We start from the raw sequence: 11174 nt of genomic DNA, 5'->3' as shown, positions 1-11174 counted from the left end.
GTTATTATCCTAATGTAAATGCATCTGGTCCATTGCGAGTTAATTGGAAAAACAGTCCTTCCTGAAAAACAACATTAGTTGAAAATGAGGGGTAACTTTGTTATTTAGTGTAAACATATGAGAATCACAGGCTCATTTCAGCACTATGGTCCTATGATTTTCCAGTAGTAAACTCAAATAAATTAAATTATTCTTTCTTTGTTCCTAATTGTGTAATGACCACAATGGAATGGTCCTATTCACTTACGTTTTCACATCATCTTATAATTTCATACCATTACCATAAAGAATGCTTAAAACCAAGAAATGACATCATTTTCTATCAAAGCTGATATCCAATCTACATGGATTTTAGAAATGTGCTAATTTAGCTCTGTGATCCTAGTTGTTTCAAAACTTAACACAGCGTAAAAAAACAACAACTTAAAGAGCCTTTAGGTTCGTTGGGCTTTGTTGAGTGGCAAGGTACAGGGAGTGTGACGTCTACTAGTACTAGTGTGCACGTCTTGCTACTACGGAAGAGAGAATGATGGCGAGACCAGCTCTAAAATTCTCAAGGAAGAAATCGTGCCCCCTATCCATCAGATGCACGCCATCCATACAGTACAAATACACGCAAAAAGTTGCACAGGTTGTAAACGTTTCTCCTTTTCAGTTGCCACTTTCTGTCATTTGAGAAGATTTTAATGGCTTTGGTTTTTCCATTTATATTTTGAGGTTGGACTTTAGCATGTATAGCTCGTTAGCAGGTAGGGCACACCGATTGGTGTCACCTCATTAGTCAGTGTGTGTTACACCTGTGCTGGTTGCTATTGCATTAGTGGGCTATTTAAGAGTGGCTGGCCCAGTGCTCCAGTTGTCTTGATAGATGCGGAGGCTTAACACCTTCAGTTGGCGCTTACGATTTTTTGTTTTTGACAATTCTTTATATGATTTCCTTTTGCGTCACCTTCTTGATTTTCTTCCTGTCTTTAAGTTTGGTGTGGGATTTTCTTTTGTTTGCCTCTTCTTGGGCAAATTTAGTGGGCGCTCATGGTGGGTGTCTTATGGTCCAGTTGTTGTTGCTAGTCAACTTTCAGTGGACACCCCCATGAGTGTCTTTCAGAACCCCTCCTAAAATCCCACTGGTTTTGTTTTGGTTGTTGGTTCGTTCTCTCTTCTGTTTGAGTGCCATTTTAGATTATCTTGCTAGGGAACGTAACAAAATGGGGGCTCGTCGGGGATCTTGTTTCCCATGAGTATGTCACCTACTCTGAAGCGGTGCTGTGCACAGATATGAGTGTTCAAAGTACACTTTTGGATAGAGTTTCTGTCAATGACATCCACCTTGAGGGGATATAAGATTGGAGGTGTAAGGGAGTGCGTAACTGGTGGCAGGGAAGTCAGGCGCAAGAGAGCAAAACTTGGTAATCAACGGAGCAGTTTTATTATTAAAACCACCGGTAACCAGAACCACAAACAAATGGGCACAAAACCCATCGCGCACCAGAGAAAATGTGCACATGCACTTACAATAAACAATTCCGCACAAAGACATGGGGGGAACAGAGGGTTAAATACAGAACATGTAATGAGGGAAATTGAGACCAGGTGTGTGAGAAGACAAGACAAAACAAATGAAAAATTAAAAGTGGATCGATGATGGCTAGAAGACCGGCAACGCCGACCGCCGACCGCCGAGCGCTGCCCGAACAAGGAGAGGAACCGACTTCGGCGGAAGTCGTGACAGGTGGCATCATTTTGAAAGTTGCATAAACACGCAGGCTAATAAAATAAACCCATGGACTTCAAGTTGGAAGCATTTGTGTAAAGCTCTACATGGGAGATGCTAGATGAACTGCTTGAACTGCTTGTCACTTCAAAGCATTATGACATCAAGGTGGCATCTGGCAATCCAAAAGCAGTAGTGAGAGTTGATCGGTACTGCTTTGGTGGAAGAGGTCATCCTTCCGTAGAGAGTAGTTGATGAAAAGGGTCCTACGGGTAGTAAGGTGAGTCCTGTGTACGTGCAACTGTGAGAGTTAAAACTAAAGGCAAAGTTGGAGAAACAGAAATTAGAGCTAGAGCATAAGGAATGAGAATGTGAGGAGGGATTGGATCAACATAAATTAGAGCTTGAGGACAAGGAACGAGAATGTGAGGAGGGATTGGATCAACAGAAATTGAAGCTTGAGCACAAGGAAAGGGAAAGAGAACGTGAGGAGAGATTGGAGCAACAGAAATTAGAGTTGAGCATGCAGCCAAAGAACGAGAACGTGCAGCTAGACTAGAACAAGAACAAGAAGACCGTGCACATGCCATTTCATTAAAAGAGATGGAGTTGGAAGCACGACAAAGGGAGATAGATCTGGAAGCACTCTGAATCCAGTCAGGCCCTTCTGCACCCTCAACAGAGTTTGATCTTGGCAGGAACAGACTTTCAACAAAAATGAGGTGGCTGTATATTTTACTCTGTTTGACTGGATTTCCACATCCCTAAAATGGTTGGAGATATTTGGTCACTGTTCCTCCAAAGTGTTCTTGTTGGAAAAGCTCAGAAAGTGTACGTTGCTTTATATCTTGACCAGAGTTCAGATTATGACACTGTTAAAGCTTCTATCCTTTGGGCATACGAATTGGTCACAGAAGCATACAGACAACAGTTCTGTGAATTACGAAAGACAGAATCACGAAGCCATGTTGAGTTCGCAAGGGAACAAGCATGTCTTTTTGGTCGGGGGTGTGGTTCTCAAGAGGTCAAGGACCTTGAGGATTGAGGATTTAAAGACTTTCATACTTCTCGAGCAGTTCAAGAATTGTCTTCACGAAAGGGTTGCTACCTACATTTATGAGCACAAGGATCTCACTCTTGAGAAAGCTGCAGTTCTTGCAGATCAGTTTGTGTTGACACATAAAACTACCTTTACAAACAAAGCACCCAGTCGTTATCTATACGCGAAAAGCAATACAGAGAAGTCTCCTCTTACTGCAAGGTTTCAGTCCATTTCTAAAGTGCCCAAAGATAAAGAAAAGCAGAAAGCAGGTTTTTAGTATCCGCCAGTTTGTCATTACTGCCGTGAGAAAGGTTACATTGTCACTCAGTGTCCTAAGTTGAAACAGAAAAATTTGAGATCGAAAAAGTAATTTCTTCTTGTGGGAGTACTCAAGCCAGTTAAGTCTCTGGTTGGGTCAGGTGTTAATCCTAAACAAGATTTTGGATCAGATACATTGCATTCAGACCCCTTGCCGTTTTCCACATTTTGTTACATTACAGCCTTATTCTAAAATGGATTAAATAAAAAATGTCCTCAACAATCTGCACAAAATACCCCATAATGACATAGCAAAAACAGGTTTTAAGAAATTTTTGCAAATGTATAAAAAAATAAAAAGACAGAAATACCTTATTTACATAAGTATTCAGACCGTTTGATATGAGACTCGAAAGTGAGCTCAGATGAATCCTGTTTCCATTGACCATCCTTGAGATGTGTCACATTTACTGTCCTCAAACTCCCTGTCATAAATCAGCCAAGGCGCAGCGTGCCGGTAATTCCACATTCTTGATTTGAAGAAAAACCCCGCTCCACCCGCTGATCCCTCCGCTTTTGTATTACCGGACCGTGGATCGTCGGAGGAGGAACCGGACCGTGGATCATCGCCGGAGGCTCTGGACTGCAGACCGCCGCTGGAGGCTCAGGACTGCAGACCGCCGCTGGAGACTCCGGACTGCAGACCGCCGCTGGAGACTCCGGACTGCAGACCGCCGCTGGAGACTCCTGACTGCAGACCGCCGCTGGAGACTCCTGACTGCAGACCGCCGCTGGAGGCTCAGGACTGCAGACCGCCGCTGGAGACTCCGGACTGCAGACCGCCGCTGGAGACTCCGGACTGCAGACCGTCGCTGGAGACTCCGGACTGCAGACCGCCGCTGGAGGCTCAGGACTGCAGACCGCCGCTGGAGACTCCGGACTGCAGACCGCCGCTGGAGACTCCAGACTGCAGACCGCCGCTGGAGACTCCGGACTGCAGACCGCCGCTGGAGACTCCGGACTGCAGACCGCCGCTGGAGGCTCCGGACTGCAGACCGCCGCTGGAGGCTCCGGACTGCAGACCGCCGCTGGAGGCTCAGGACTGCAGACCGCCGCTGGAGACTCCGGACTGCAGACCGCCGCTGGAGACTCCGGACTGCAGACCGCCGCTGGAGACTCCTGACTGCCGCTGGAGACTCCGGACTGCAGACCGCCGCTGGAGACTCCGGACTGCAGACCGCCGCTGGAGGCTCAGGACTGCAGACCGCCGCTGGAGACTCCGGACTGCAGACCGCCGCTGGAGACTGCTGACTGCAGACCGCCGCTGAAGACTCGGGACTGCAGACCGTCGCTGAAGACTCGGGACTGCAGACCGTCGCTGAAGACTCCGGACTGCAGACCGTCGCTGAAGACTCCGGACTGCAGACCGTCGCTGAAGACTCCGGACTGCAGACCGTCGCTGAAGACTCCGGACTGCAGACCGTCGCTGAAGACTCCAAACTGCAGACCGCCGCTGAAGACTGGGGGACGTCACTGGAGGCTCCGAGCTGGAACCGGTCTCACCGGACTGGGGAGACGCACTGGAGACCGTGTGCGCAGAGCAGGCACAGGGTATACTGGGCCGTGGAGGCGCACTGGAGGTCTGGAGCTTAGGGCTGGCACAACCCGTCCTGGCTGGATGCTTACTTTAGCTCGGCAAGTGCAGTTCGCTGGCACAGGACGAACTGGGCTGTGAAGGCGCACTTGCAACACAGTGCGTAGAACTGGCGCAGGATATGCTGGGCCGTGGAGGCGCACTGGAGGTCTGGAGCATATGGCTGGCACAACCCGTCCTGGCTGGATGCTCAGTTTAGTCCGGCAAGTGCAGGGCGCTGGCACAGAGCGCACCGGGCTGTGAATGCGCACTGGCGACACAGTGCGCATCACCGCATAACACGGTGCTTGCTCAGTCACTCGCTCCCCACGGTAAGCACGGGGAGTTGGCTCAGGTCTCCACCCTGACTTAGCCAATTTCCCAGTGTGCCCCCCCAAAAAAAATATTTTGGGGCTGCCTCTCGTGTTTCCGTCATTGTTGATTCTCCCCGGTCCAGCTTGTCTTCCCAGTAAGCGCACACTGTTAGGCTTTCTTGTGGTGGGTAATTCTGTCACGTTCACTGTCCTCAAACTCCCTGTCATAAATCAGCCAAGGCGCAGCGTGCCGGTAATTCTACATTCTTTATTTGAAGAAAAACCGAACAAAACAATAAACAGGTAAACAGAAAGAAACGTGACGCAACTGTGGCGAACACAAAACACTCACAGAAATAATTACCCACAAACACAGGTGGGGAAAGGCTGCCTAGGTATGATTCCCAATCAGAGACAACGATAGACAGCTGCCTCTGATTAGGAACCATACTCGGCCAAACAAAGAAATACAGAACATAGAATGCCCACCCCACATCACACCTTGACCTAACCAAAATAGAGGAAATAAAACGTCTCTCTACAGTCAGGGCGTGACAAGATGTTTCTAACTATTGATTGTCCACCTGTGGTAAATTCAGTTGATTGGACATGATTTAGAAAGGCACGGACCTGTCAATACAGTTGAAGTCGGAAGTATACACACTTGGGTTGGAGTCATTAAAACTCGTTTTTAAACCACTCCACACATTTCTTGTTAACAAACTATAGTTTTGGCAAGTCGGTTAGGACATCTACTTTGTGGATGACACAAGTAATTTTACCAACAATTGCTTACAGACAGATTATTTCACTTATAATTCACTATATCACAATTCCAGTGGGTCAGAGGTTTACATACACTAAGTTGACTGTGCCTTTAAACAGCTTGGAAAATTCCAGAAAATGATGCCATGGCTTTAGAAGCTTCTGATAGGCTAATTGACATCATTTGAGTCAATTGGAGGTGTACCTGTGGATGTATTGCAAGGCCTACCTTCAAACACAGTGCCTCTTTGCTTGACATCATGACCTCAACAAGTCTGGTTCATCCTTGGGAGCAATTTCCAAACACCTGAAGGTACCCCGTTCATCTGTACAAACAATAGTACGCAAGTATAAACACCATGGGACCACACAGCTGTCATACTGCTCAGGAAGGAGACGTGTTCTGTCTCCTAGAGATGAACGTACTTTGGTGCGAAAAGTGCAGGACCTTGTGAAGATGCTGGAGGAAACAAGAATAAAAGTATCTATATCCACAGTAAAACGAGTCCTAAATTGACATAACCTTAAAGGCCGCTCAGCAAGGAAGAAGCCAGACTACGGTTTGCAACTGCAAACGGGGACAAAGATGGTATTTTTTGGAGAAATGTCCTCTGGTCTGATGAAACAAAAATAGAACTGTTTGGCCATAATGACCATGATTATGTTTGGAGGAAAAAGGGGGAGGCTTGCAAGCCGAAGAACACCGTCCCAACCGTGAAGCACGGGGGTGGCAGCATCATGTTGTGGGGTGCTTTGCTGCAGGAGGGACTGGTGCACTTCTCAAAATAGATGGCATCATGAGGAAGGGAAATTATGTGGATATATTGAAGCAACATCTCAAGACATCAGTCGGGAAGTTACAGTTTGGTCGCAAATGGGTCTTCCAAATGGACAATGACCCCAAGCATACAGTACTTCCAAAGTTGTGGCAAAATGGCTTAAGGACAACAAAGTCAAGGTATTGGAGTGGCCATCACAAAGCCCTGACCTCAATCCTACAGAAAATTTGTAGGCAGAACTGAAAAAGCATGTGCGAGTAAGGAGGCCTACAAACCTGACTCAGTTACACCAACTCTGTCAGGAGGAATGGGCCAAAATTCACCCAACTTATTGTGGGAAGCTTGTGGAAGGCTACCCGAAACGTTTGACCCAAGTTAATCTTGAGACTCTCATCCCGTTAGCGGGATCATTTTCCAGTGAAAAACTCCTAGCGACATTAGCATAACGAAATTCAATATTTTTTTTTTCAAATATAGGACTGTCTCATATCGTTTTATAGATACACCTCTCTTGAATCGACCCTCGTTGTCCGATTTCAAAAAGGTTTTACAGGAAAAGCACAATATTAGATTATGTTAGAGGAGTACATGGTAAAAGTAGCATCATATGAATTTTCCGACCAGGCACATGCATCACATATAACCAAAAAACAGCTAAATGCAGCACTAACCTTTTACAAACTTCATCAGATGACACACCTAGGACATCATGTTACACACAGCATGCAATCTTTTGTTCAATAAAGGTCATATTTCTATATAAAAACAGCATTTTACATCGGCACCTGACGTTGACTAACTATTTTTTCATAAAATGCGTCCCGGGAAACAGTGCTACAATTTTATAAATTACTATTCGAAAACGATTTTTTTTTTATATTGTCAATCTAAGATTTATAGATGAATATCTCTTGAAAACACCCGTCATAACAGATTTTAAATTAACTTTACAGGGTAATCACACTTTGAGATAAAAGGGGATGCGATACCCAGAAAATGAGCTAGAAAGCCTAGCTCGTCGCCATCTTGGAACAATCGCACATCACATCTGATCTTGTATAATATTGCCAATAATCCCTCACCTTTAGTTGTCTTCATCAGAAAGCACTTACCGGAATCCCAGGTCCACGACAAATGTATTTTCGGTCGAAAAAGTCCATCCTTTATGTTCCATTAGCTTGCTGTTGTTAGCGCGTCCTAAGGCTGTAACCAAATGTTGATCCGTGCGCGGCACTTGGCTAACGAAAAATGACTATTTTCCCTTCGTTAGGTTCGTTCAAACATGTCAAACATTGTATAACATTAATCTTCAGGGCCTGTTTCAACAAGAGAGCCAATCAGATTCGAGTGGGACGATTTCATTGTGTTTCAAAACGTTTCCAAAGGTGGGGGCAGACACGGCCGCCGACGTCACAATGCTGATGGCCCTCCTACTGTGACCAATTGCCACATCGTCTCCTGCACTGAGTTTCGACAGCAGAAGCTTCAAAACACTTTGTAAAGACTGGGGACATCTAGTGGATGCACTGGAAAGTGCTCAATTATCATTTTTTCACGTTGTGAATTACAGGGAAGGCTGTGAAGTCGAGTACACAATTCAGAATCCCACTTCCTGGTTCAATCGGTCTCGGGGTTTTGACTGCCATACGAGTTCTGTTATACTCACAGACACCATTCAAACAGTTTCAGAAACTTTAGGGTGTTTTCTATCCATATAAAATAAGTATATGCATGTCCTAGCTTCTGAGTTTGATTAGTAGGCCGTTGAAAATGGGAACTAATTTTTTCCAAAATGCGCTGTGGCGCCCCCAGTGGTAGGATATACGCAAGAGGTTAAACAATTTAAAGGCAATGCTACCAAATACTAATTGAGTGTATGTAAACTTTTCACCCACTGGGAATGTGATGAAAGAAATGAAAGCTGAAATAAATAATTTTCTCTACTATTATTCTGACATTTCATATTCTTAAAATAAGGTGGTGATCCTAACTGACCTAAGACAGGGAATTTTTACTCTGATTAAATGTCAGGAATTGTGAAAAACTTTTAATGTATTTGGCTAAGGTGTATGTAAACATCCGACTTCAACTCTATGTATTATATATATATATATATATATTATGTATATAATTTTAATTGCATGACACTGTAACGTCCATTGAAGTACAATAGACAAACATAGCTACTGTAGTACTTCAACACTGTGTGCTGGAAAACTTTGATAGAGCATGGGTGAAGTACACAGTGGCTAGTTTATTAGGTACACCAATTTAGTATTTTCCCATCCTCAATTTTCCAGTGTTGGTGATCACATGCCCACTGGAGCAACTTCTTCTTGTTTTTAGCTGATAGGAGTGGAACCCGGCGTGGTTGTCTGCTATAATAGCCCATCAGTGACAAGGACCGACGAGTTGTGCATTCCGAGATGCTGTTCTGAACACCACTGTTGCAATGCCCTGTTATTTGCCTGTTTGTGGCCCGCCTGTTAGTTTGCACGGTTCTTGCTATTCTCCTTCGACTTCTCATCAACGTGCTGTTTTCGCCGACAGGTCTGCTGCTGATGTTTTTTGTTTTGTTCTAGAATGTGTATTATTGTAGCGTCATCTTTATTGCAAAAATAAAGACAATACACAACTTTAAGCTACATAGTCATTTTACAGAGGTAATGAATTGTCCATTTGATAAAACAGGACCATGTTTGAAAAACAAGTGGTTACAGTATGTCAATATTACATAGGTAAGCTAACTGTTACAGAAATCAGGAATGCAGACAGACCCTATAGACCTCGATATCTATATGTGTGACTGTGTCAAACACACCACCGCCTGTTATGTTGGGTTCCTGCTGACGAAAAAAAGATGTTATGAAAAATGTTTAGCTTTCAATTACATGTATTGTTAAAATAAAGGTTTAAGGAATTACAGGCAGGTACCACATTACTACAGGACAATACAGCTCACTCAATCAAGCCTGATGGCGTTGTAAGTATAAAAACAAAGCTTGCTTTCATATAATAATAAGAAAAAGCTTGAAAATGGGGTAATGTCTTAGTGTGGGGTGGAAAGATTTTGTATGAGGTACAAATCATATTATTATGGGAGCATATGAATTAGGCTGTTTGAGAAGGTTTGAATCCTAAGCAACCTGCCTACACATTGTTGGAAATACAAATAGACTAACATAGCTACTGTAGTAGGTCAAAGCTGTGTGCTGGAAAACCTTGGTAGAGCATGGTTGAAGTACACATTTTGGTTCTCGTGAATTTCCTTTCTTTTTCGGGCTTCATGGTTGTTTTTTTATTATTTTATAAGATGGCTTTCATAAGACGTTCATGTTTTCTCTTGGAACAATTCTCTGTGGGAACCTGGGCAATGAACCATTTATATGTTCAAGAATATGTTCAATAAAGATAGGGACCTCTATTATTGAGTCCAATCACAGTCAATATTTGTTTGGTTAGCATGGTCCCTGGCCATCATCTAGTTTATTGTGTTTTTAATTGGAAATGTGTTACTATGTTTGATTGATTGCCAATATAGTTGAGTTTTAAATGTCCCAACACATTCACATGTAGGATCTTAATTTGAACCAGTTTTCTACAGCAGGAAAATAATCCTGCAGCAACAGGGAATGTGAATTATGATGTGGATTATAATTAATGGACATTTCTATGGGTTGATACATTTTTCGCAATGGAAAATAAAGTCTGAAATTTCTAAGTGGAAATTACAAACTTCAGAAGGCTTTTAAACCTCAAATACACTACATGTTCTCCTACAACAGGGTGATCAAATTAAGAACCTACATCTGTACAGAGTTCTTAGTCATAAATGTCATGAAACATTGCTTTAAAATGTATGATACTATGAGGTATTTAATGAAATAATAATGTAAGGCATTTAATTTAGTGGAATTTTCTACTATCATTTCATATTAATTTTACTGGGGTAAGACAAGAGTCAATGGAAAATCAGACAGATTTGTTTAGTGGTAATGTAAGTACGCCACTGGATTGAATGTCAAACTTTGTCAATGCGAAATAATGTTCTTACAGAGAACAGTAGTGGTTTAAAAGGTTATACTGTGTGGAACATATTTTGTTCTCTGAATAAGCAACCTACCCCCTCTTGTGGTCACTTTTGAAACAGCTATTTCTCTTCTCCATTATGAAGTCATCAATGTCCTCATGGGCGAACAGGATCTTCTTGGCTCCATGAAAATGTCAACTACGTATTTACCTCAATTATACTGAATGGAACATCTTTATGCAAAATTCAACCAAGTAAGGTTCGTTTTAAAATAATGGGATCAAAGCATCCGTGCTTGAAAATAACCACAACAAAAGTATTTTTACAGTTTAAACATGACGAATTCCAATGCCCTCAGTTTGTTCCTTAAAACAGTACTTTATGACTTGTTGTCACCTGGGATGAATGATATGATAATGTGTATTTTGGAGTTGCCTGTCCAGGCTCACCAGACCAGTTACATTGCCAGGCTGCGGCAGGGACATCCCACATCCTCAATACAATAATAGATTGGGACTCCTAGTCCTCCCTTTGTACCTTGGAATATGTAGTGAATAATACTACAGAAGAACAACTTTTTTTTCCTGCCATGGATGACCATTATCAGCCAGGGAACCTAAATATCTCACGTTAGAGGTTTAT

This window comes from Salmo trutta, chromosome 31 (assembly GCF_901001165.1).
Source record: "Salmo trutta chromosome 31, fSalTru1.1, whole genome shotgun sequence".
NCBI lineage: Eukaryota > Metazoa > Chordata > Actinopteri > Salmoniformes > Salmonidae > Salmo > Salmo trutta.
Note: the sequence above shows the minus strand (reverse complement) of the source record.